Source organism: Triticum aestivum, chromosome 3A (assembly GCF_018294505.1).
Source record: "Triticum aestivum cultivar Chinese Spring chromosome 3A, IWGSC CS RefSeq v2.1, whole genome shotgun sequence".
Lineage (NCBI taxonomy): Eukaryota > Viridiplantae > Streptophyta > Magnoliopsida > Poales > Poaceae > Triticum > Triticum aestivum.
The window spans coordinates 361219800-361246416 of record NC_057800.1 but is presented as its reverse complement, the minus strand read 5'-3'; positions in this window follow the sequence as shown (position 1 = coordinate 361246416).

Here is a 26617-nt window from a genome sequence, read left to right as displayed (position 1 = left end):
ATGGCACTTGTATGTGCGAAAGAGTGAGTGTGGCATGCTCCTCTCCACCTCAATTTATGGTAAAACCAAGGGGTAGTGTTCCACATGAAACACCCAAAGTGCCCATGCCTTATGTCATACATAAGGGAAAAATGGGGAGGCAAGTGAAGCACCAAATGGTGGAAGGAAGCCCCATGGGGGACCCCAAGGACATGAACAAAAATGGCTGCAACCTTGGGTGGCCCCACCACCTTTCCATCCACCAAGTCATCCCTTAGATCTTTTGAGGAAAGCCCAATAAGTGACTTTCCAAAAAGTATGCAAAAAGCACTTTCACTGTTCACGACGACACTTTTCAGCGTCCGTTCAAATTGAAAATATTTATGTGGGCTTAGAACATTTACAGTATCGACTAAAATAATTTTCAATGCATCCCGGAACAATTCTAGATTAGTGATTTTCATCTGCGAAAAGCATCTGAAGTGGTTCCGGCAGCTAGGGAACATTTCCAGTTTTTATCCCAGAAAATTCCCAAAAGTTTCTAGAATAATTATGGCACCCTGCAAGAATTATCCGGCGCATCCCGGAACCTATTTGACTTAATGGAATACCCCGAAACATATTTTCGGTTTTACGAAACTATTTCATTGTTCTCTCTCCAAAACTCTTCCGTTGTCTTTGAAACTTTTTCGATGAATTTCTCTCAGACTCCCTGACTAGTATTTAGCAGATAGATGACCCTTAAGCATTTGACCCTATAGGTTCAGTGAAGTATAGACATGGCCAGAACTCTTTCCGATCAATGATCAACATGAGAGCCGTGGACACCCATATTGACCCCTATACTCACATGAATGAATATTCGAGTGAACCTCCAGTTGTTGTGTGCTATTCCTATTGGTTCACGATATGTTACAAATACGCGAGGTGAGATTGATCGGCATCCCGTGAATCAACGACTTGTTCACTATGCTAGTTACCTTGTTACCGATATTGTTCTCTTTTTTCGTTCCCATGTTTTGGCATCCTCGTGATCAAATCACAACGTGTCTGGCCAGACGATGATGGATACCGTAACACCGAGAGGGCCCAGAGATATGTCCCTATCGTCAGTGGAGAAAATCCCAATCTTGAGCTATCAAGTTACTTGACATGCTTTTCCATGAACCCGCAAGCCACCGTAATAGCCACCCATTTACGATGACGTTTAACAAACCCCAAAGTTCATGAAGCAAGTATGAAGAAACTCGATACTCTCATGGTCTAAGAAATTATGCAAACATTAACCATCTTTGTGTTATTAACCATTAACTTGTGACGAATGTATCTCATAGCATAATATCAATTTGGGTCGATTCAACACAAATGTTCTTCTAACATTGTGCCCTCAAAGTGGATGGCATAGACATGCCTATGATCTGGAAAACAGAACCATCATGCAACACTTGAGCTAGTCTTAGAGGCCTGACTAGGAATACTTCTTACCGTTTATTATTCCACACGTGCATATGAGTCTTCCTGCGAGCCTCGTGTTATTGTAGACTCGAGAACCATAGAAATTATAATATGGAACGTAAGCATAATTATCAACAGGGAGATAATCAATAACATTTATTATTTCCTCTAGGGCTTATGTCCTACACTAAATGACAAGTGTCGGTTTCTCTTGGAGTAGCCAACCAACTAGTGGTTGAGGGGGAAGCTATTTATAGCCGGGGAGCAGCCCGACATGATAAGACATAAATGCCCCTAATGATATGACCGTTAGGTGGGTAAGATATTTGGGACAGCTAGCGCGTAGCACAATAATGGTTGGAAATTTGAGCTCCCAAATTCCTTAGGTCTATCATGTTCCACACTTGTGGGCAATCCGCACTGGCATATTCCTAACTCCTCAGTCAGAACAAATTCCTCATAGACCAGAAGATCTTCATCTCTATCACTGAAGAAATCGACTGAACTGTATGAGATTTCCAAAGGCTTCACTCAAAGGATTGGGTATGTGTAGGCTTTGAGATGACACTACAAGAATCAGGAACTTTGCCGTCTGCCATGGCGGACGACAAATGCGTTTGCCGTCTGCCAGCAGACGGCAATAGGTCTGGTTGAACGAGCTACGGCAAAGGCATATTTGCCGTCTGCTGGCGGACGGCAAAGATGAAATGGTCTTTGTTGTCCGCCAGCAGACGACAAAGGACCTGGACGGCAGACGTGTGAGCTATAGGTCGTTAGTGTGTTAAGGGTGTTCTTTGCCGTCCGCTGGCGGACAGCAAAGACCTATGCATATTTGTCCTCGGCTGGGGGACGGCAAAGACCTTTGCATATTTGCCGTCCGCCAGCGGACGACATAGCAGTCCACGTGGCAGCACCTGGGGGCTGGCTTATTTGATTTCTTTGTCGTCTACTGGTTGACGGAGAAGATGCAATGGTCTTTGCCGTATGCCAGCAGACGGCAAAACATCCAAATAGGTCAACCTACTGCCTTAGGTTGCATAGGTAGCTGACACGTGGCCTATTTTCCATCTGCTAGATGATGGCAAGGCTCTTTGTCATCTGCCAGCAGATGGCAAAGAGCCTGTATAGCCCCCGTTTTTTCTTATTTTTCTTAAATTCATTCAATTACACACATATGAAAATACTTTCGACAAGCATACAAACACATATATATACCAAATCATATCCCTGCCATATGGATATGATCATCCAACACCTATACATAGGAAATCAAAAGACCATATGCAACATATATAGCTCGCCAACATATCCAACAAAAAGCATGCAATGATTTCATCCATACATACATATATATGTAGAAAGTTTCACATTGTTCATCCTAGAAAATCTAAAAAAGGAGGAAGCATAAAGAGAAGAGTAGACTCCATCAACGCAAGCTTCCTCATGTAAAGAAAATCTGCAAATTGGGAAAGAAGAAAGTTAGAAGAAGAAGAAGAAGAAGAAGACTAGTTAGAAGAAGAAGAAGATTTTGTTTCTCTTTCTTTTTCCCATCTCCTTTTCTTTATCTTCTTCTTCTTCTTCTTCTAACTAAGGTAGGTAAAAATGCCATTTTATTGCTAAGCTAGGTAAAAATGCTAAGTGTAGGTCATTTAGAGCTAAGTTAGGCAAATAGGTCATTTTGGAGCTTAGTAAGGTTATTATGTCATTTTCGAGGAAAATAAGCTAAGTCTATATCATTTTGGAGGTAACAAAGATTAGCATGCCATATTTGATCTATGTATTCTAAGTATGTAATAAATGAATTGAAGAAACTAAGTATAGCTCATTTTTATCTAACTTAGGTAATTATGCCATTTAGGAGGAAAATAAGCTAAGTATCCATTTGTAAAGCAAAACACTAGAGAAAACTTACCCTCGTCACAACAAATGTGATGAAGATCGCAACTAAGGTCACAATTGATCCAATGGCATAATGATACCAAGCCTTAATATCAATGGCATATTTTCTAATATTCTTAAGCTTCAGGCGCATTGCATCCATCTTCAAGAGCATTGCATTCATCTTCATCTTGTCATCATCAATGACATCGGCAACATACAACTCCAATGTCGTCTTCTGGTCTTCAATTCTTTTAATTTTTTCTTTCAAATATTCATTTTCTTTTTCAACTAAATTGAACTTCTCCACAAGAGGGTCGGTTTCAAATTACGGTTCACATACCTCCTAGATTAAATTATCTTTATGTCAACTTGATGGCCATAATTGTCATAAATGCAAAATGCTATAAATAGTTATGAAAGAGAATTTACCACATCCAAATCATAAAGCGGGCAAGGGCCGACGGGGACGGACATCAAAACCATGGCACTATGTATAAGAAACAATCATACAAAGTAAGAAAATTATACATACCAACTATATAAATCATACAATCATACAAGTAACTATATAAATCAAGTACAACATAAAAAATTGAATTCCTAATAATAATTTGGATCGTCGGGTTCAATAAATGCTTCGGGATCAATAAATGCATCATCATCATCACTATCGATAATGACATGCTCATCATGATCATTAACAAATGCATCATCATCATGTAGAAGGCCACCTTTACGTAATCGGTCAAGCATTGACAGGTCATCCGCAATAGTAACCTCTTCTAGTTCAAGCTCTTCTTGTTCCGGCTCAGGGGTGAAGTCGGGTTCATTGTCGATGTGAACTTTTATGTTCTGGGGTGAAGTAGAGCGCTTCTTGAAACATTTTTTGGAAAGACATGTTTCTTGGAAGAATTCTCCTTCATATGTGTCTGGGTTAATGTGAGGTTCATAATCCTCTTCATTGGGGGGAGGTGGTCTAACACATGGGGGAACTTCATAAACGACATCCCGACCATTGAGATTTGGATCACTTTGATAGGCCCACGGTAGATAGAAAACTCTGGTTGCTTGTTGAGCCATAATATAGACATCGGGAACATCCAAATGGGTGCTTTGTTTGATTTCCACTAGCCCTAAGTGTTCATGAGTCCTTCTAGTCTCCTTCAGCTGGAACCAATAACATTTGAATACTACGACGTTTGGTGCGTTTGCACCATAGAATTGACGTTCATAAATTGCTTCAACTCTTCCATAATACTCGGTATCTCCTTCGCCAATAGTAGAGACACAAAAATTTGTAGATCTTCGGTCGGCCATAGATAGCTCTTTGCCCTAGGTACAAAAGTGATACCCGTTGATGTCGTATTTGTCAAATGAACGGATCTTAAAGTCAAAAACATTAGCGACTTGTCTCAATTCGGCGTCCATTAACTCTGAATTAGCCTACAAGTTTAATACGGGCCAACAACTGTATTGGGCTGCCATCAAACCAAACACACTAAACCCATTTGTGCTTATGTCGACTCGAGGATGCCTCGGATCTGCCGCTTTGTCATCATGTAATGCATCGAAGCTCTTCCATGCTTCACTGTCCGATGTGTGCACCATCATCAGCTTCCCATCTGCGTCTAGTTGGGTTCTTTTGCCTGTTTTGTGCCATGTCTCTTCGATCATAAAAAGATGTTGAAGGCTTGGTATGATTGGCATATACTAAAGAACATTAATGGGGATTTTGGTCTATGTCTTCTCACCCATGCCATTGTCTACCACAACATACATGGATGGCTTGCAAATGGGAAAATTGTTCAAGTCCGCATACTGAAGCCTAAATAAGGCACATCCTTTCTCATAGGCATGTATGTTCTCATAAGGTATCTTAAGAGCACGGAGGATATTGTCTGACTGGTACAGGTTTGCAGGTAGTACATGGCCTTTGGGTAGAGAACGTCCAAATATTGTCATCATTGCATCGTAACATTCTCTGGCCAAGTTGAATTGAGACTTCAAAGCCAATATTTGTGAGATGGCATCCCACTGACAAAGCTCGGTGTGCTAGTGGAGAGTACGTTTTGAAGACTTCAACATTTCATTGAATGCCTTTGCAGATTCCTCCATCTCATCATCTGAGTCCGAGCATCATCAAAGTCTTGCACCATGTCTTGCATCCCGGTACCTCATGTCTACTACAGAACCTTCTTCTTGTAGACGTTGTTGGGCCTCCAAGTGCAGAGGTTTGTAGGACAGTAGCAAATTTCCCTCAAGTGGATGACCTAAGGCTTATCAATCCGTGGGAGGCGTAGGATGAAGATGGTATCTCTCAAACAACCCTGCAACCAAATAACAAAGAGTCTCTTGTGTCATATGGATGGTAGATATGGTGCAAGACTTTGATGGGAAGTTCGGCGAAGAGATGGTAAATTGTATAGGTGCACTAGTTCGGCGAAGAGATGGTGATACAAGTGCCATATGGATGGTAGATATAGGTCTTTGTAATCTGAAAATATAAAAACGGCAAGGTAACTAATGATAAAAGTGAGCACAAATGGTATTGCAATGTGTTGAAACAAGGCTTAGGGTTCATACTTTCACCAGTGCAAGTTCTCTCAACAATAATAACATAATTGGATCATATAACTATCCCTCAACATGCAACAAAGAGTCACCACAAAGTCACTAATAGCGGAGAACAAACAAAAAGATTATTGTAAGTTATGAAACCAACTAAAAGTTATTCTTTCTGATTGATCTATTCAAGAGTCCGTAGTAAAATAACACGAAGCTATTCTTTCCGTTCAATCTATCATAGAGTTCATACTAGAATAACACCTTAAGACAAAAATCAACCAAAACCCTAATGTCACCTAGATACTCCCGTGTCACCTCAAGTATCCGTGGGTATGATTATATGATATGCAATACACAATCTCAGATTCATCTATTCAACCAACACAAAGAACTTCAAAGAGTGCCCCAAAGTTTCTACCGGAGAGTCAAGACGAAAACGTGTGCCAACCCCTATGCATAAGTTCACGAGGTCACGGAACTCGCAAGTTGATCACCAAAACATACATCAAGTGGATCACTTGATATCCCATTGTCACCATAGATAAGCACATGCAAGACATACATCAAGTGTTCTCAAATCCTTAAAGACTCAATCCGATAAGATAACTTCAAAGGGAAAACTCAATCCATTACAAGAGAGTAGAGGGGGAGAAACATCATAAGATCCAACTATAATAGCAAAGCTCGCAATACATCAAGACCGCGCCAAATCTAGAACAAGAGAGAGAGAGAGAGATCAAACACATAACTACTGGTACATGCCCTCGGCCCCGAGGGAGAACTACTCCCTCCTCATCATGGAGAGAATCGGGATGATGAAGATGGCCACCGGAGAGGGATTCCCCCCTCAGGCAGGGTGCCGGAACGTGTCTAGTTCTGTTTTCGGTGGCTACGAAGGCTTGCGGCGGCGGAACTCTGAATCTAGGTTATTTTCTACATGTTTCAGTATTTATAGGAATTTTTGGCGTTGGGAACAAGTCAGGGGGGTCTTCGAGTCGTCCACAAGGTTGGAGGGCGCGCCCTACCCCTCGGTCTCGCCCTCCTATCTTGTGGATGGCTCGGCACTCTTCTGGACCAGCTATTTTACTCCGGGGGCTTCTTTTGGTCCATAAAAAATCATCAAAAATTGGCACGTCAATTGGACTCCGTTTGGTATTCCTTTTCTGTAAAACTCAAAAACAAGGAAAAAACAGAAATTGGCACTGGGCTCTAGGTTAATAGGTTAGTCCCAAAAATCATATAAAATAGCATATAAATGCATATAAAACATCCTAGATGTATAATATAATAGCATGGAACAATCAAAAATTATAGATACATTGGAGACGTATCAAGCATCCCAAGCTTAATTCCTGCTCGTCCTCGAGTAGGTAAATGATAAAAATAGAATTTTTGATGTGGAATGCTACCTAACATATTTATCCATGTGATTCTCTTTATTGTGGCAAGAATATTCCGATCCGAAAGATTCAAGACAAAAGTTTAATATTGACATAAAAATAATAATACCTCAAGCATACTAACAAAGTAATCATGTCTTCTCAAAATAACATGGCCAAAGAAAGCTATCCCTACAAAATCATATAGTCTGGCTATGCTCTATCTTCATCACATAAAATATTTAAATCATGCACAACCCCAATGACAAGCCAATCAATTGTTTCATACTTTTTATGTTCTCAAACTTTTTCAATCTTCACACAATACATGAGCATGAGCCATGGACATAGCACTATAGGTGAAATAGAATGGTGGTTGTGGAGAAGACAAAAAAGAGAAGACAATCTCACATCAACTAGGCGTATCAACGGGCTATGGAGATGCCCATCAATAGATATCAATGTGAGTGAGTAGGGATTGCCATGCAACGGATGCACTAGAGCTATAAATGTATGAAAGCTCAACAAAAGAAACTAAGTGGGTGTGCAGCCAACTCGCTTCCTCACAAATGCCTAGGGCATTTTGTGGAAGCCCATCATTGGAATATACAAGCCAAGTTCTATAATGAAAGATTCCCACTAGTATATGAAAGTGACAACATGGGAGACTCTCTATCATGAAGATCATGGTGCTACTTTGAAGCACAAGTGTGGTAAATGGATATTAGCATTGCCCCTTCTTTCTTTTTCTTTCTTTTTTTTGTTTTTTTGGGCTTTTTCTTTTTTATGGCCTCTTTTTTCTTTTTCTCTTTTTTTATTCGTCCAGAGTCTCATCCCGACTTGTGGGGGAATCATAACGAAAGAAAATTACCATGTTGTTCTAAAGACTATCAAAATAATATAAGTGACTCATGAGAGTTCATCTATTTCTTCAAAATAAAACCACCGCCGTGCTCTAAAAAGATATAAGTGAAGCACTAGAGCAAATGACAAACTACTCCAAAAGATATATGTGAAGATCAATGAGTGGTCGAATAATTATGCAACTATGTGAAGAATCTCTAACATTTAAGAATTTCAGATCTTGGGATATTATTCAAACATCAAGTAAAACAAAAGAAAATAAAATGACGCTCCAAGCAAAACACATATCATGTGGTGAATAAAAATATAGCTCCAAGTAAAGTTACCGATGAATGAAGACGAAAGAGGGGATGCCTTCCGGGGCATCACCAAGCTTAGGCTGTTGGTCGTCCTTGAATATTACCTTGGGGTGCCTTGGGCATCCCCAAGCTTAGGCTCTTGCCACTCCTTATTCGGTAGTCCATTGAATCTCTACCCAAAACTTTAAAACTTCACAACACAAAACTTAACAGAAAACTCATAAGCTACGTCAGTATAAGAAAATAAATCACCACCTACGTACTGTTGTGGACTCATTCTAAATTCATATTGGTATAATATATACTGTATTCCAACTTATCTATGGTTCATACCCTCCGATACTACTCATAGATTCATCAAAATAAGCAAACAACACAATGAAAACAGAATCTGTCAAAAACAGAACAGTCTGTAGTAATCTGTAGGTTTCGAATACTTCTGTAACACCAAAACTTCTGAAATAAATTGGTGGACGTGAGGAATTTGTCTATTAATCATCTGCAAAAATGATCAAAATAATACCACTCTCAAGTAAAAAATTGCAGCAAATCTCGTGAGTGCTAAAGATCCCAAAGACTTCCCCCAAGTCTTCCCAAAGGTTCTACTTGGCACAAAAACTAATTAAAAACATAAAACCACATCTAAACATAAGATAGATGAATTATTTGTTACTAAACAGGAACAAAAAACAATAAACAAAAATAAAATTGGGTTGCCTCCCAACAAGCGCTATCGTTTAACGCCCCTAGCTAGGCATGATGATTTCAATGATGCTCACATAAAAGATAAGAATTCAAACATAAAGAGAGCATCATGAAGAATATGACTAGCACATTTAAGTCTAAACCACTACCTATGCATAGGGATTTTTTTGAGCAAACAATTTATGGGAGCAAGAATCAACTTGCATAGGAAGGTAAAGCAAGCAAAACTTCAAGATTTTCAACAAGTAGAGAGGAAACCTGATATTATTGCAAATCCTACAAGAATATATTTCTCCCTCATAATAATTTTCAGTAGCATAATGAATGAATTCAACAATATAAATATCACATAAAGCATTCCTTTCCTGGGCCACAAGCATAGAATTTTTATTACTCTCCACATAAGCAAAATTGTTCTCATGAATAGTAGTGGGAGCAAACTCAACAAAATAACTATCATGTGAGGCATAATCCAATTAAAAGTTAAAATCACGATGACAAGTTTCATGGATATCATTATTCTTTATAGCATACGTGTGATCACAATAATCATCATAGGTAGGAGGGATGCTTTCATCATAATAAATTTGCTCATCAAAACTTGGGGGACAAAAAATATCATCTTCGTCAAACATAGCGTCCCCAAGCTTGTGGCTTTGCACATCATTAGCATCATGGGTATTCAAAGAATTCATGCTAAAACACTGCAATCATGCTCATCATCCAAAGATTTAGTTCCAAACATTTTAATACATTCTTCTTCTATCATTTTGGCACAATTATCGGAATCCTTATTTTCACGAAAGATGTTAAAAAGATGAAGCATATGAGGCACCCTTAATTCCATTTTTTTGTACTTTTCTTTTATGAACTAAACTAGTGATAAAACAAGAAAATAAAAGATTTGATTGCAAGATCTAAAGATACACCTTCAAGCGCTAACCTCCCCGGCAACGGCAATAGAAAAGAGCTTCATGTCTACTACGCAACCTTCTTCTTGTAGACGTTGTTGGGCCTCTAAATGCAGAGGTTTCTAGGACAATACCAAATTTCCCTCAAGTGGATGACCTAAGGTTTATCAATCCGTGGGAGGCATAGGATGAAGATGGTCTCTCTCGAACGACACTGCAACCAAATAGCAAAGAGTCTCTTGTGTCCCCAACACACCCAATACAATGGTAAATTGTATAGGTGCACTAGTTCGGCGAAGAGATAGTGGTACAAGTGCAATATGGATGGTAGATATAGGTTTTCGTAATTGAAAAATATAAAAATAGCAAGGTACCTAATGATAAAAGTGAGCACAAACGGTATTGCAATGTGTTGAAACAAGGCCTAGGGTTCATACTTTCACCAGTGCAAGTTCTCTCAACAATAATAACATAATTGGATCATATAACTATCCCTCAACATGCAACAAAGAGTCACTCCAAAGTCACTAATAGCAGAGAACAAACGAAGAGATTATTGTAGGGTACGAAACCACCTCAAAGTTATTCTTTCTGATCGATCTATTCAAGAGTCCGTAGTAAAATAACATGAAGCTATTCTTTCTGTTCAATCTATCATAGTGTTCGTACTAGAATAACGCCTTACAACACAAGATACTCCAATGTCACCTCAAGTATCCATGGGTATGATTATACGATATGCATCACACAATCTCAGATTCATCTATTCAACCAACACAAAGAACGTCAAAGAGTGCCCCAAAGTTTCTACCGGAGAGTCAAGACGAAAACGTGTGCCAACCCCTATGCATAAGTTCACGAGGTCACGGAACTCGCAAGTTGATCACCAAAACATACATCAGGTGGATCACGTGATATCCCATTGTCACCATAGATAAGCACGTGCAAGACATACATCAAGTGTTCTCAAATCCTTAAAGACTCAATCCGATAAGATAACTTCAAAGGGAAAACTCAATCCATTACAAGAGAGTAGAGGGGGAGAAACATCATAAGATCCAACTATAATAGCAAAGCTCGCAATACATCAAGACCACGCCAAATCAAGAACAAGAGAGAGAGAGAGAGAGAGAGAGAGAGAGAGATCAAACACATAGCTACTGGTACATACCCTCAGCCCCGAGGGAGAACTACTCCCTCCTCATCATGGAGAGCGCCGGGATGATGAAGATGGCCACCGGAGACGGATTCCCCCCTACGGCAGGTTACCGGAACAGGTCTAGATTGATTTTCAGTGGCTACAGAGGCTTGCGGCAGCGGAACTCCCGATCTAGGTTATTTTCTGGAGTTTTTAGTATTTATAGGAATTTTTGGCGTCGGGAACAAGTCAGGGAGGGTCTCCGAGTCATCCATGAGGGTGGAAGGTGCGCCCTACCCCCTGGGTCGCCCTCCTATCTCGTGGACGGCTCGGGACTCTTCTGGCCCAACTATTTTACTCCGGGGGCTACTTTTGGTCCATAAAAAATCATCAAAAATTGGCACGTCAATTGGACTCCGTTTGGTATTCCTTTTCTCTAAAACTCAAAAACAAGGAAAACACAGAAACTGGCACTGGGCTCTAGGTTAATACGTTAGTCCCAAAAATCATATAAAATATCATATAAATGCATATGAAACATCCTAGATGGATAATATAATAGCATGGAACAATCAAAATTTATAGATACACTGGAGATGTATCAGTTCCATGCTCCTCGGTGCAACGACGAAGCACCTCAGCTCTGGCATGTTGGGCAGACTCGCCATGAAATGTCCACACCGTATAATCTGGCGTAAAACCCCACTTCTGCAGGTGTTTGCCCATTTCATCCTCTGTCCTCTTGTGCCAATTGTTACACCCGGCGCAAGGGCACCATGTTGTCCTCTAGCCATTTACAAATGCAGCTATTGGAAACCCCTTAGTTTTTGTTAACCATTCAATGGTCATGTCTTTCTGACTAGTGTGACCGGTGTACAACCACGCACGATCTGTCATCTTGCATAGCTACTGGACACATAAGATATTCAGCATGTATATATTCATTAGTTAATGGAGTTTATCACTTTTATTACGTCCATGCAACCTAGATGCTAATAGGTAAAGATAGGTCCTAATCCCACCCGAGTATGTGTAGATTGGGTTCATTTTCCCATGCTCTGCTCCGGATCCGACGCAAAATTTCGGCAACATCTCCCCGCAGTTCTCTTGATACATGTCTCGGCAATAAGCAGAGAGGATGTGTACCCGGAGAACAACAGGGAGGCACTGACGAAATTCTGCATCGGATCCGGAGCAGAGCATATGGGAAAATGAACCCAATCTACACATACTAGGGCTGTCCATGGATAATGTTGGACAATTCGAAAGAATCACGGTTATAAATATGCAAATGCATGCATATTTATAGATGTTACCCTTTCGAACGGGAGATGCATAGTGGTCACGCATACTGATGATTGAAGACACCTATAGCTAGCAAGTTTCATCGGCACGAAGACCGGAACAGAGCAAATGAAGGGAGGAGGAGGAGATGTCATTTTTGCTCACCCACGAATGCAGGGGCAGAGCTCATCGAACACTAGACCCTCGCAGCGACGAAAATAACTGCACATTTAAATCGAAAGATGACTAACATAGAAATTTTGTTTTTTCCGTCGACCTAACTAAATATTTACAACAGGACGAGCGGGTTAATTAGGGGGTTCCTTGGTGTGGATGGAACCCTAAATAGCAAGTATCATCGGTGCGAGATACATGTGGCGCTCGTCGTTGAACACTAGATCCACATCCCACAAGTGAACCCCGCGCCCGGCGTCCCGCAACAATAGTTCTGGTGGCTGATGACGGTCGAACACCTTGGCGAATTTGTCTGGCAGCCTCTGCGATGAGGATTAAAGCCGTGTTTTGAAATTTCAAGCAACCAAACTGACTTGAGTCAGTTTGGGTGTTTCAAGTTTCAACACTTGCCTTTTAATCGTCATCGCAGAGGCTGCGAGACAAATTCGCAATGGTGTTCGACCGCCATCGACACCGAGAACTTTTGCTTTGGGACCCTGGATGCCGGCATCACTTGTGGTACGTGGATGTAGTGTTCGACACCGACGGCCACATGTATCTCTGACCGACGATACTTGCTATTTAGGGTTCCATCGACACCGAGGAACCCCCTAACCCGCTCGACCCAGTTTCGTCAGTGATGCACCCCTAATCTTCCTCTTCCTCCTCCTCCTCGTCTTCTTCCTCCTTTTCTTCTTCTTCCTCTTCTTCTTCTTATTTTTTTCATCTTCCTTCTTTCTTCTTGACCTAAACTAAACCTAATAAACTTAACCTAAACTAAACTAAATATAAACCTAAAAACATAAATTAAACCTAAACTAAACCAAGCCTAAATTAAACTAAACCTAATTAAACTAAATATAAAAATAGAAAAAAACAGGGATGTCACCTTCAAGCACGGATGCGGGTGCCGGATGGAGGAGGAGGCGCTGGGGCGGCCGGGGCGCCAGGGCGCCGGTGCACCGGGGCGGGGCTTCGGGTTGGCCTGAGCGCCTTAGGACGACGGGACGGCCGGGCGGCAGGGCAGAGGGGCGGGGCGGCCCAGCGGGGCGGCAGAGCGACGGCGACGGGTCGGGCACGGGGCGGCGACGCGGGTGATGAGGGAGGGAGAGAGAGGGGGACATGAGGCTGGAAGCTTTTTATTTTAGGTCACAGCTCTTTGTCGTCCGCTAGCGGACGGCAAAGAGCGTAGCTAACGAACGTTAGTTGGCCACTTTCTTTTCCGTCCGCTAGCTGACGTCAAAGATTCTTTGCCGCCCGCTAGCTGACGGCAAAGAAAGTGGCCGTTAGGAGGCCCTCTCTGGTACGCCACCCTCCCTCATTGTCGTCCGCTAGCTGACGACAAAGCTTCTATGCCGTCTGCTAGCGGACGGCAAAGAACTGGCAGACGACAAACACTATCTTTGCCGTTCGATCTTTCTTTGTCGTCAGCTTTCAATATGTTGATGGCAAAGACCTCCTTTGCCATCAGCTAGCTGATGGCAAAGATCCTGATTCCAGTAGTGTGAGCATCACATGGAAATTTTTCCTTAGTATTACCTCGACCCCCTTTAACAATACGGCGTTTCCTATGACTCAAGAAAGGAAAATGAAACTATGAAAACAAAAGTCTTCATGCATAGTCCTCGCGTCAATATCGATATGTTCAAGGTTACACCAATTTCCTCACTTTCAAAGTCTTCAAGTAAACCAAAGTCTTCAGATGAAGACAGTCATATTTTGGGGTCAAATTTCTTTGAATATATCAAACTCCCCAGAGACTTATAAGACTTGTGTACACTCACAAACACATTAGTCCCTCAACCTATAAGTCTTCAATACACCAAAATCACTAAGGGACACTAGATGCACTGACAATCTCCCCCTTTTTGGTGATTGATGACAAAAAGGTTAAGTTTTCAATGGGGATAAACATATAAGGTGTAAATACTGATATTTAGGAATTTGATTGCAAGATATAGAAGAACTCCCCCTGAAGATGTGCATATTTGAGGAATTTGCTTTGGATTTCAAATGCAAATTGTAGAATAAAATCATGGAGATCTCGCCCTATATCTTGTAATCCATACACGCATTTAACATATAATATGAAGAATTTGGAATGCATATGGAAAATGGTGACTGGTGAAATTCAGCATGCGTGCATTAAGGTACTTGAGGAAATAAGCATGCAGAAGGCAGTTTAAAAGTATCAGACAACCATTAGACTTAAGTTTACAACTCAACCAACAAACACTTCAGAAGAGCAAGAACTGTAACTTAACAAAAATAAATAGCCCATATGTAAGACCCTCTTGAAGACTAATTCAAATTCTCCCCGTTTGTCATCAAATGACCAAAAGGGACAAAACTTGAGGACTAACGCCCCTGAAGAATATCATCATGAGGTCAATGGAGGAATGCCAATGTTGTTGGGGTCATTTGTCGATGGCCTACCACAGTGCCGATGGCCTACCGGTCAAAGTTATGCTGAAAGTCCATCTACTTGAGGTCTTCATCACTGTAAAGATGAGAAAGTATAGCCCAAGTGCGAGCGACGATTTCATGCACATAATAGTGATTCTTCTTCCTGGTGTTCTGAGTAACAGTCATGTTCTGAAGAATTGAGCCAAATTGACGCTTGACCCACTTGTGATTGCGATCGACTTTCTAGTGAAGACTTAGAAGAAGCTCACGATCAGTCATCACACGAGGGGCAATGGCTTGAGGATTTTCTCAGTGGCTTTAGTAGTAGACTCCTGGATTGCAGAGTCATCATTGGTGGAGTAAGATGCAACCTTACGGAATTGGCCATCCAATGGCAGAGTCATCAATAACAGGAGCTTTTCCTTTTTCATCAACTAGGGAAATTGTCCTTTGAGGACTTCAATAGGAGGCAGAAAGCTGAGGTGATTCTGAAAGTCAGTCTTGTATGGAATTTAACAACTGGTTCTGATGAATTTCATTAACCAAGGAGCATAGGGCTTCAATTCAAATGGTGACAGCGCAACATTGGCCAAAGTCCTCATTAAGAAATCATGATAGTTAGTGGGAATACCATGAATGATATTGAACAGCAGATTCTTCATGATGCCAACAACTTCTTCTTCAGAATTGTTGCCTTTGGTAGGACTAAGGGTTTTGGTCAAGATGCGATAGATGGTTATATGCACATAGAGCAAATCCATCACTAGGAAGGTGGTTCTTGGAGCTTGGCATGGTCGCAAAGGCTTCATCAAGACTTCCATTAGATGATTTTGAAGTTCAGGTTCTTCATATATGAGCCTTGCACCTTCAGTTGGAGGACTTACTGCGATGGCATGAAGAAATTCCGTTGTTGGAGCTTTGTAGTGAGTGTTTTCAGTCATCCAGTCCAGAACCCATGAATTGATATCAATGACTCAGTGAGGTGCAGAGTTGCATAGAACTGAAGAATTAGCTCTTCATTCCAATCACATATGTCAGCATAAAAAATGAGGATCCCAACTTGCTGAAGAACATTCAGAATTGGTTGAAAGCATGGAATGGACTCCATATCTACATGAGGACTCTACCTGTGTTGGAAGACTTTTTCCTTCTCAAACAGAACTAAGAAATAAAAATTCATTTGACTGGCAGTCCAAAACCTCTTGCCCCTTGGTCTTGCTGAGTCATAAGGATTTTCTTCAATGAAGAAATGATGCTCTTGAATTTCATCCTCTTTGTGCCACAATGAGGACTTTGAGGCTTGGGATCAAGATTTGAAGTCGTAGGCCTCACAACCTCTTGAGTCACAACTTCAAGTACTTCAAACTGAGGAATTGAGGCAGCAGTTTCATCAAAAGTCTGGTTCTCCATTTCTTCAGCTGTTGCAGCTGGAATTTCTTAAGGAATAGATTGGAGAGAAGTTGGACGTTCTTCAGACCCTATCAGCATTTCTTCATTCTACACAAGGGGCTGAGGGATTTGATGTAGAGGTGTGGAGATTGGTGAATTGGGGTGAAGATTTTCCCAATAATCATCATTCAGAACAGGAGTGGTTGAGCCAATATCCACATCTTCGTCAATTTCTTCAACACCCGCCTCTTTAGCAGTGAACTATGGCACAGGCGATGATGCGAGTGGACTTGAAGCAGTAGCTTCCACTTCAATTTCTTCATCCAACTTATCTGAGGAAGCAGCAGAAGGATTTTCTTCATGAGTGTTATCATCAAGAATGACATATTCTTTGCCAAATGGAACTAGTTCCTTTGATGGCACAATGGAGATTGGAACAACATGAATTGGTTTACTAAAGGAGCTCATCAAAGCCCTCACTTTCTTGGGAGCTTAGGACTCTACAGAGGTTGATGCTTTCCTCTTCTTCGTCGCTTCCTTCTCCGTAGCCTTTGTTTTCTTCAATTCTGATGCAGAAGGAAGGATGGTTTTCTTCATCTTTGAGGATGTTGTAGGAGGAGCAGATGAAGGTGGTCCATTTTCTTCTGGCATGACCGATGTAGTTGCCCTTGCATTCTCAGTTTCTTCAGGCACAACAGATTCTTTAGCTGGCCTAGGTTGTTCTTCACACACAACATTGGTGGTTGCCTTGGCATTGTCTTCAGGAGCAGGAGTTTATTCAGCTGCCCTGGTTGCTTCTTTAGTAGCATGAGTTTCTTCAGCTGCTCTTTCATTTTCTTTAACAGACTAAATAGAAGCTTCAACCTGTGGAATTTGTTGTTGAAATGGAGCTGCAACATTGAGGTCCTTGGCAATCTTGACAAATCTGACTTTGGCTCCTAGCCAATCAGCATGATATTGGTCAAATTGATCACTGAGGTCTATGATTTCCTTCTGAACAGCGACAAGTTCTTCAATAGCTAGAGTAAGAACGTTGTTCCTCAGAAACCACTCATTCTTGTATTGGTCCTTCTTGACACGCCTAGCCTTCTCAAATTACCATTTTTTCCTATGAAGGCATTCAATATGTGACTTTGACCAGGAGTCAGATTTAGGTCAGGGAGTGGAGTGTTCGGATCCTTGTGCCATATGTCAATGAAATCGAGGATCTTCTTCGGATCTGGCATAAGAGGCACAGAGCTGCCTTTGACTCTTGCAACCCTTTGCAGTATGTCTGATGATCTCAGCTAGTCCTTCATCATCAGCTTCATCATCATCATCAGATGGAACATGGAAAGCCACTTGCTTCTTATGAGGACTTGGCCTCTTTCCATGTCCAGCAGTGGACTTGACCTTAAGCAAAGATGGACCACTTGAGGATTGTGGTTGAGCTGACGAAGTTTTAGATGCCCCTGAGGTAATTGAAAATCCACTAGTCCGCTAACACATTGCAAGATGCATCGGTATTGAGGACTTTGCAGCGGCAGCTAAGGATTTTTTACCAACTAAGGGAATTTGTGCTGCCCTTGAGGAAGTTGCTTCAGGATTTTGCCCTGAGGGCTTTGCTAGTGATGAACTTGGCCATGAGGGCATTGAGCTTGAAGGCTTTGTCTTCACAGCTGATTTCTTCAAGATGGTCTTCTTTGGCGCAACTTGAGTGTCTTCGATGAATTTCGTCACTTCTTTTGTGGCAACTTTCTGAAGCTTGGCTTGGCGCTTGGCCCATTACTTCAGAAATTCCTCACCACGCTTATTGCTGGTAGGATCAGCACGCTGGCCAGCAGCTAGTGGTGGTCTTGAGCAAGGAGGGTTTACATCAAAATTCTTCATGTACTTGGGAGTAAGAAAGCGATATTACCTCTATTCCTTTGTCCATCTTCTTTCAATCCTCTGAATGCACACCTTGCGCTGATTCTTGTTTTCTTTCCCATAAGTTTCTTCGTCTGGTGTGCAATATTCATCATAGATATCCTCAAGGATTTCAAATGCATTGTTTGTCTCTGGTCTCTTTCCTCCTTTCTAAGGTCTCTTCCCATCTGCCATTTTCCTCACTTGAGGATTTTGAACTTTTGATGATTCTGAGGAAGTATGCAATTTTTCTTCAAGGAACGCTGCAAATGGTTTAAGTTGATGAGAACCTAGTGATTCATCAGTAGACATTTTGTACCTGTGAACATAGTATAGGTGCGAAGAATTTGGAGAGGTGATATGCATTCTCAGAATTTTTTCAAAAAGTATCAAGTTTGAGGAATTTGACCATAGATGTCTCGACGAATTTCACTAAGCATTCTTGACTCAGGTTCCAGAGTTGTACAGATTAGAAAGTCGACACAATTGAGGAATCTTGAAGAAAATCATTGCTTAGAGAAACAAATCAAGGGAAATAAGCATTCAGGTGTTTTATGCATTGAGGATTTTGTGAAAATCATAAGAATCAAAGTGGGGCATTAAAATTGGATTTTAATTACCCTTAATGAAGAACATGATGAACTGCTCGCCTAAATGAGGTCTGAGCAAGGGAAGGGGTATTTATAGACGTAGTGAAAAACTGCTCGCCCAAATATTTTGGATGAACACGCCCCTGACCCTTGCTATCCTAACGACATGTGTCACCCACGTATTGAGAGGTGGAGATCGTGGGGGTCGTGGGTGAGTATTTTAATCCATCATGGGAATCAGAAAGGTTTGAGCGGCAACATCCAAAAATTGGATAGAAATTTTTTAATGTTTTGTTCGCAAATTCTTCAGCTGTCAAGGACACAGTGAAGACTTTGAACCGGTTTTAAATATAACACACATGAAGAATTTGTGAACAGACTGGGTTGAGTTTAGCATAGAGGGGGAACATGTCCGATCACATTCACTTAGATGAAAATCAACTTGAAGAATAAGCAATAAGTGAATCCTGTTGAGGACATTGAAAACTCATATATATATATATATATATATACATACATATATATATAGTCAATGAAGAACACCAGACAAAATAGTTGAAGAAATTGCAAATTTTAGGAATTTGAAAATTTGAAGAATTTGCAAAATGAAGAAAAACTCAATTTTTTTATGTGGCATGAATATTCAGATCCGTAAGATTCAAAACAAAAGTTTAATGTTGACATAAAAACAATGATACTTCAAGCATACTAAAAAGCAATCATGTCTTTTCAAAATATAACAGCTAAAGAAAGTTATCCCTACAAAATCATATAGTCTTGTCATGCTCCATCTTCTTAACAAAAAGTATTTATCATGCACAACCCCGATGAAAGTTAAGCAATTGGTTCATACTTTTTAACGTGCTTTAGCTTTTTCAACTCTCACGCAATACATGAGTGTGAGACATGGATAGAGCACTATGGGTCAAATAGAATATGATATTGGAGGTTGTGTGGAGAAGACAAAAGAGGAGAAAGTCTCACATTGACGAGGCTAATCAACAGGCTATGGAGATGCCCATCAATTGATGTCAGTGCAAGGAGTAGGGATTGCCATGCAACGGATGCACTAGATCTATAAGTTTATGGAAGCTCAAAAGAAAACTAAGTGGGGTGCATTGAACTTGCTTGCTCATTAAGACATCGGGCATTTGAGGAAGCCCATCATTGGAATATACATGCCAAGTTCTATAATGAAATATTCCTACTAGTAATATATGAAAGTGGCAAAATAGGAGACTCTCTATCATGAAGAACATGGTGCTACTTTGAAGCACAAGTGTGGAAAAGGATAGTAACATTGTCCCTTCTCTCATTTTCTCTCATTTTTTATTTTCTCTTTTATTTCTTTTTTGGGCTCTTTGGGCTCCTTTTTTTATTTTGGGCTCTTTGGCCTCTTTTTTCTTGTTTTTTTTTTGTCCGGAGTCTCATCCCGACTTGTGGGGGAATCATAATCTCCATCATCCTTTCCTCACATGGGACAATGCTCTAATAATGATGATCATCACACTTTTATTTACTTACAACTCAAGAATTACAACTCGATACTAGAATAAAAGATACGACTCTATATGAATGCCTCCGGTGGTGTACCGGGATGCGCAGTGATCTAGCATGACATGTATAGAAAATATGAATGGTGGACAAGCCACAAATACTATGTCAACTATATGATGATGCAAAGTAATACGACAATGATGATATGTGTAATAATAATATGCAACGGTGGAAGTTGCATGCCAATATATCTCGGAATGGCTATGGAAATACCATAATAGGTAGGTATGGTGGCTGTTTTGAGGAAGATATAAGGTGGCATATGTGTGAAAGAGCGTATCATATCACGTGGTTTGGATGGAGCGATGAAGTTTGCACTGCAACTCTAGGTGAGAAAGGGCAATGCACGGTACCCAAGAGGCTAGCTGATAGGTGGGAACCCGATGTACGAGTTCATGCCTGAGGGTGGCCCGATCTTCACATCATAGGATCGAATTGGGAGGGATAACAAGCTGCAAGCAGCCGAGATAACTAGCTATATACCTGCCAAGGTTGGATGCAACCCGTACGTTCGGGATGGCTGACTGAAGCTACAGGAACTCCAACCCGTTGTCCAAACAATCACAGAACCACAAACAGGGACTAACCCACACAAAACGGCCGGAACCGTAGAGAATGAATTAGGGGGAACCAGAGGCTCCTTCTCGTGAACCCGGATGAATTCACAAGAGCAAAGGTAGCAAGGATCTCTCGGATCTCTCTAGCAGTCTTGATGCATAAGCTTGTAGCTGAGTGGTTTGACAAAAGGTGCTCTAGAGGATGGGGAGATGGGGTTTTATAGCAGGTACAACCCCCATTAGTTAGGTGTGAAAATGTTTCAATAGTAAGTAAGTTTGCATGGCTTCCTTGGGGAAATAAGCTGTCAACTTTGGGAGTTGTTGGAGAGCTCCTCGGAAATTCGCGAAGCCTTGACAGCCTGGACACCTTCCACGAGATTGGCTAGAACATTTGACTCACAAATTCAAATGATGTGAGATTTTTTTAATTGGAAAGATAATTTGATGTGGCTTCTGTTGATGTACCCCTATGGCCATGTCTCTCCACCACGTGGGTGTGGCACAACAAAACATCAGAGGTAAAAACTAACAGCATTAGCTTCACTTGAAACTTGTTTTCTCCAAACTTGTTCCTCCAAACCGGTTGCTTCAAGAGCTCATAGGTTGTGGGATTTCTTCCATGTGATACCTAAGTTCAACCAACAACAATGGGGATGAATGTATAGTTGTGTTATCAAGGTTACAAGGTAAACTTAAGTTAGCGTTCACCTGGTCACTTATTAGTTCGGCCCAACTTTTGTGATTGGACCTATAATTGTTGGAGGCTTGTCGATGGTTGTAGTGTCCCCATCATCCTCCCCCTCTTGAAAAGGAGTCATCCCAGGCTCTGATGGTCCAAATGATGGAGAGAGGTCGGACACATTGAATGTTGGACTAACACCATAATCCATCGGAAGGTCAATCTTGTAGGCATTGTCATTGATCTTCGCAAGCACTTTGAATGGACCATCTCCACATGGCCGCAACTTGCATTTGCATTGATCAGAGAAATTATCCTAGCGCAGGTGTACCCATCCAAGATCACCTTCTTCAAACAACACCTTCTTTCTTCCCTTGTTTGCTCATCTTGCATATTGTTCAGTCATCTTCTCAATATTTTTCCTTGGTCTTCTCATGAATTTTCTTCACAAAGTTAGCACGCATACTTGCATCAAGGTTAGTTCACTCCTGCAATGGTAAAGGCAAAAGATCAAAGGGAGCAGCAGGTTTGAAACCATAAACAGTTTCAAAAGGACAAAATTTAGTTGTTGAATTAACAGCCCTGTTGTATGCAAACTCCACATGAGGGAGACACTATTTCCACATCTTCAATTTTTTCTTTAAAACTGCTCTCAGCATCATGGACAGTGTGCGGTTGAAAACTTTAGTTTGTCCATCCGTTTGTGGGTGGCATGTAGTGGAAAAGAGAAGCTTTGTTCCTAGCTTTTCAAATAACATTTTCCAAAAGTAGCTCAGAAACTTGGTGTCACAATCTGAAACAATAGTGTGTGGTACTCCATGTAGCCGCACGACTTCTGTGAAAAATAAATCAGCAATGTGTGAAGCATCATCACTCTTAGGACATGGGATAAAATCAGCCATCTTGCTAAACCTATCAACCACCACAAAAATTGAATCACTCCCCCTCTTAGTGTGTGGTAATCTAAGAACAAAATCCATGGAAATATCTTCCCAAGGTGTACTAGGAATTGATAAAGGCATATAAAGTCCATGAGGGTTTAAATGTGACTTAGCTTTGCGTCAAATCTCACAACGTATCACATAGTTCTCAACATCATGCCTCATCCTTGGTCAAAAGAAATGGTTGATCAACACACTCTCAGTTTGCTTTGCTCCAAAATTTCCCATGAGACCACCTGCATGAGCCTCCTGCAAAAGCAACATACGAACAAAGCAATCTGGGATGCACAATTTGTTAGCTCGAAACAAGAATCTATCATGCAAGTGAAATTTTCCCCAACCTTTCCCCTCACTACACTTTGAGTGTGGTTCAGCAAAATATGGGTCATTGGCATACAATTCTTTGATGCATTGCAACCCAAGAATTTTGGTATCAAGTAGTGAGAGTAAAATATGGCGTCTAGAGAAAGCATCGTCAACAACATTATCTTTTCCTTTCTTGTACTTGACAATATAGGGAAAAGATTATATGAATTCACTCCATTTTATATGTCTACGGTTCAGTTTTTGTTGACACCTAAGGTGCTTTAAAGATTCATGGTCGAAATGTATCACAAATTATTTAGGCCACAAATAATGTTGTCATGTTTCCAAAGATCTCACAAGTGCATATAATTCTTTGTCATAAAATGAGTAATTTAGAGTTGGACCACTTAGCTTCTCACTAAAATATGCAATCGGCCTACCTTCTTGCATTAGTATGCCTCCAATACCCACACCACTTGCATCACATTCAATTTCAAAAGTCTTACAAAGTTGGGTAGTGCAAGCAGTGGTGTAGATGTCAATTTTTCTTTCAGCTCTTGGAAGGCCTTCTCTTGTGCGTTTGCCCACTTGAAGGGAACATCTTTCTGGGTTAGCTCATTCATCGGGGCAACAATGGTGCTGAAGTCCTTCACAAACCGACAGTAGAAACCAGCAAGGCCAAGAAAGCTTCATACTTGGCTTACATTTTGTGGAAGCATCCACTCACGGATGGCTTTGAACTTCTCCTCATTTACCTCCACACCTTTACCTGATACAACAAAGCCAAGAAACACAACTTTGTCTGTGCAAAATATGAACTTTTCCTTGTTAGCATATAATCTCTCTTCTCTTCGGATGGCAAGCACACACCGGCCGCGTTCAACATGTTCATCCAAAGTTTTGCTATAAATCAGGATGTCATCAAAGTAAACAACCACAAACTTGCCGATGAACGTTCTAAGCACATGATTCATTAATCTCATGAAGGTACAATGTGCATTTGTCAATCCAAACGTGCATTTGTCAATCCCAAAGGCATAACTAACAACTCATAAAAGATGGTGGTGCCACTAAGTTCATCAAGCATATCATCAAGCGTAGGTATGGGGTGCCTATACCTCACGGTGATGTTATTAATAGGCCTACAATCACGACATATTCAGGAAGATCCATCTTTTTTGGTACTAAAAGAACGGGTACATCACAAGGAGAGAGACTTTCCCTGACATAATCTTTGTTTAGGAGGCCTTCAACTTGTCGCTGAATCTCCTTGGTTTCCTCCGGATTTGTGTCGTATGGTGGTCGGTTCGGAAATGGGGATCCTGGGACCAAATCAATTCGGTGCTCAATGCCTCTTTGTGGTGGCAGTTGAGAGAGTCCTGGACTAAGGGGTCCTCGGGCGTCCGGCCTGTTAGCCATGGACTGGACTGATGGGCTGTGAAGATACGAAGACCGAAGACTGCACCCGTGTCTGGACGGGACTCTCCTTGGCGTGGAAGGCAAGCTTGGCGACTAAATATGTAGATTCCTTTCTTTGTAACCGACCTTGTGTAACCCTAGATCCTCCCGGTGTCTATATAAACCAGAGGACTTAGTCCGGAGGACATACATTATCATAACCATACACGCTAGACCTCTAGGGTTTAGCCATTACAATCTAATGGTAGATCAACTCTTGTAATACTCATATTCATCAAGATCAATCAAGCAAGACGTAGGGTATTACCTCCATAGAGAGGACCTGAACCTGGGTAAAACATTGTGTCCCCTGTCTCCTGTTACCATTGAACTTATATGCACAGTTCGGGACCCCCTACGCGAGATCCATCGGTTTTGACACCGACATTGGTGCTTTCATTGAGAGTTCCACTGTGTCATCATCAAGAAGTTTGATGGCTCCTTCAACCATCCACAACGATGCTGCCCAAGGGGCAGTCTTTCTCCCCGGACAGATCTTCGTGTTCGGCGGCTTCGCTCTGCGAACCAACTCACTTGGCCATCTGGAGCAAATCGAAAGCTACGCCCTTAGCCATCAGGTCAGATTTGGGAGCTTGAACTACGTTGCGGACATCTGTGGAGACTTGATCTTCGCCGGATTCAAGACCGCAGCTACCACTCCTGGTCACCCCGAGGGGCATGACCTAAATCGGTCATCGGATTGCATCCCGGAGACAGCTCCCATAACCGCTCTAGCCCTAGATCCAGAGCAGACTGCGCCAACCAAGGATGGGAGGATCGACCCCACCATAGAGGCCACAGATTCCACGACGTTGGAGCCGCCCATGGACTTGATCTCACACGATACCTGTGCCACCGGAACTCCGGACTCAATTTCAGCCGTAAGTTCCGAACCATGTGAGCCCACGGACGCCGAACTTGATCGTTTAGCGATCTTCGAATTCAGCGCCGCACACATGTTCCAGCACTCGCCTTTGAGCGACATGCTAAACTGATTAAAGAACCTTTCCTTGGCGGAGGACTCACAGCCGAACTATATCCGGTTCGAACTAGGGGCTGGCGATGGAGAATTTTTCTCCCCACCCGCCACCCACTTCATAGACACGATCATGGATTTAACCGACACACTTGATTACGACTCTGAGGACATCGACGGTATGGACGATGATGCTGGAGTAAGCCCAGAACCCGCCGTCACCGAACGCTGGATGGCCACTTGCTCGCATGATGTATACATGGTTGGATGCACCAAAGGAGAACAGTGACGATGACAAGGAAAATCCAGTTGGGGATAAACCTTCCAAAAAACAATCCAAGCGCCGGTGTGAGCGGCGCCGCTCTAAGTCATGCCGCAGTAAAAACAGCAATACTGGCACAGGAGAAGATAACACTCCAGAAGGTGCCGAAGAGAACGAAGACCCTGTTGAAACAGCTAATGAACAAGATGAACGGCAAGACGGGCAGGTTAGCCCTGGTAAACAGGCCACGCATGAAGACTCAGAGGACGGAAGTTATCTTCTGCTCTCCGAGGATGAGGTGAGCCTTGGCACCGATGATTTCATTGTGCTTGAGGAACCTCTTGAGTAGGAGCGCTTCAAGTGCTAGCTAATAGCCACTGTAAGGAGCCGGAAAAAGAAGAAGCAGCAGCTTCAAGCTGATCAAAATCTGCTCAATGATAAATGGACCGATGTCCTAGCAGCCGAATAATACGGCCTCAAGCGCCCAACCAACAGTTACCCAAAGCGCAAATTGGTACCTCAGTTTGACGAGGAGGCGCCGAAATACATACCACCATCGTACAATGTGGCTGACCGACCACCACGTGGTCGGGACAAAACGGCAACTCACGCCGAACACCTGCCTGCCCCGCCTCATCACACAGGTAGAGGAAAATTCGCCCACGGCCATACATATGACCTCCAGCAAAACCTAAACAATAAAGCAGGACATACCAGATCAATCTACGGATCTCGAGGACGTGCCTCGACATGCGATGACGGCGACCTATTCGGACGTGACAAACTTAGTCATGCGCGGGCTGAAAACCGCAGACGGACTACATCAGAGCTACGTCGCGATACGGCCCGATATAGAGGCGCTGGACACCATCATTGCTTCACTGATGAGGTCATGGATCATGAATTCCCAGAAGGGTTCAAGCCCGTGAATATAGAATCATACGATGGAACCACGGACCCCGTAGTGTGGATCGA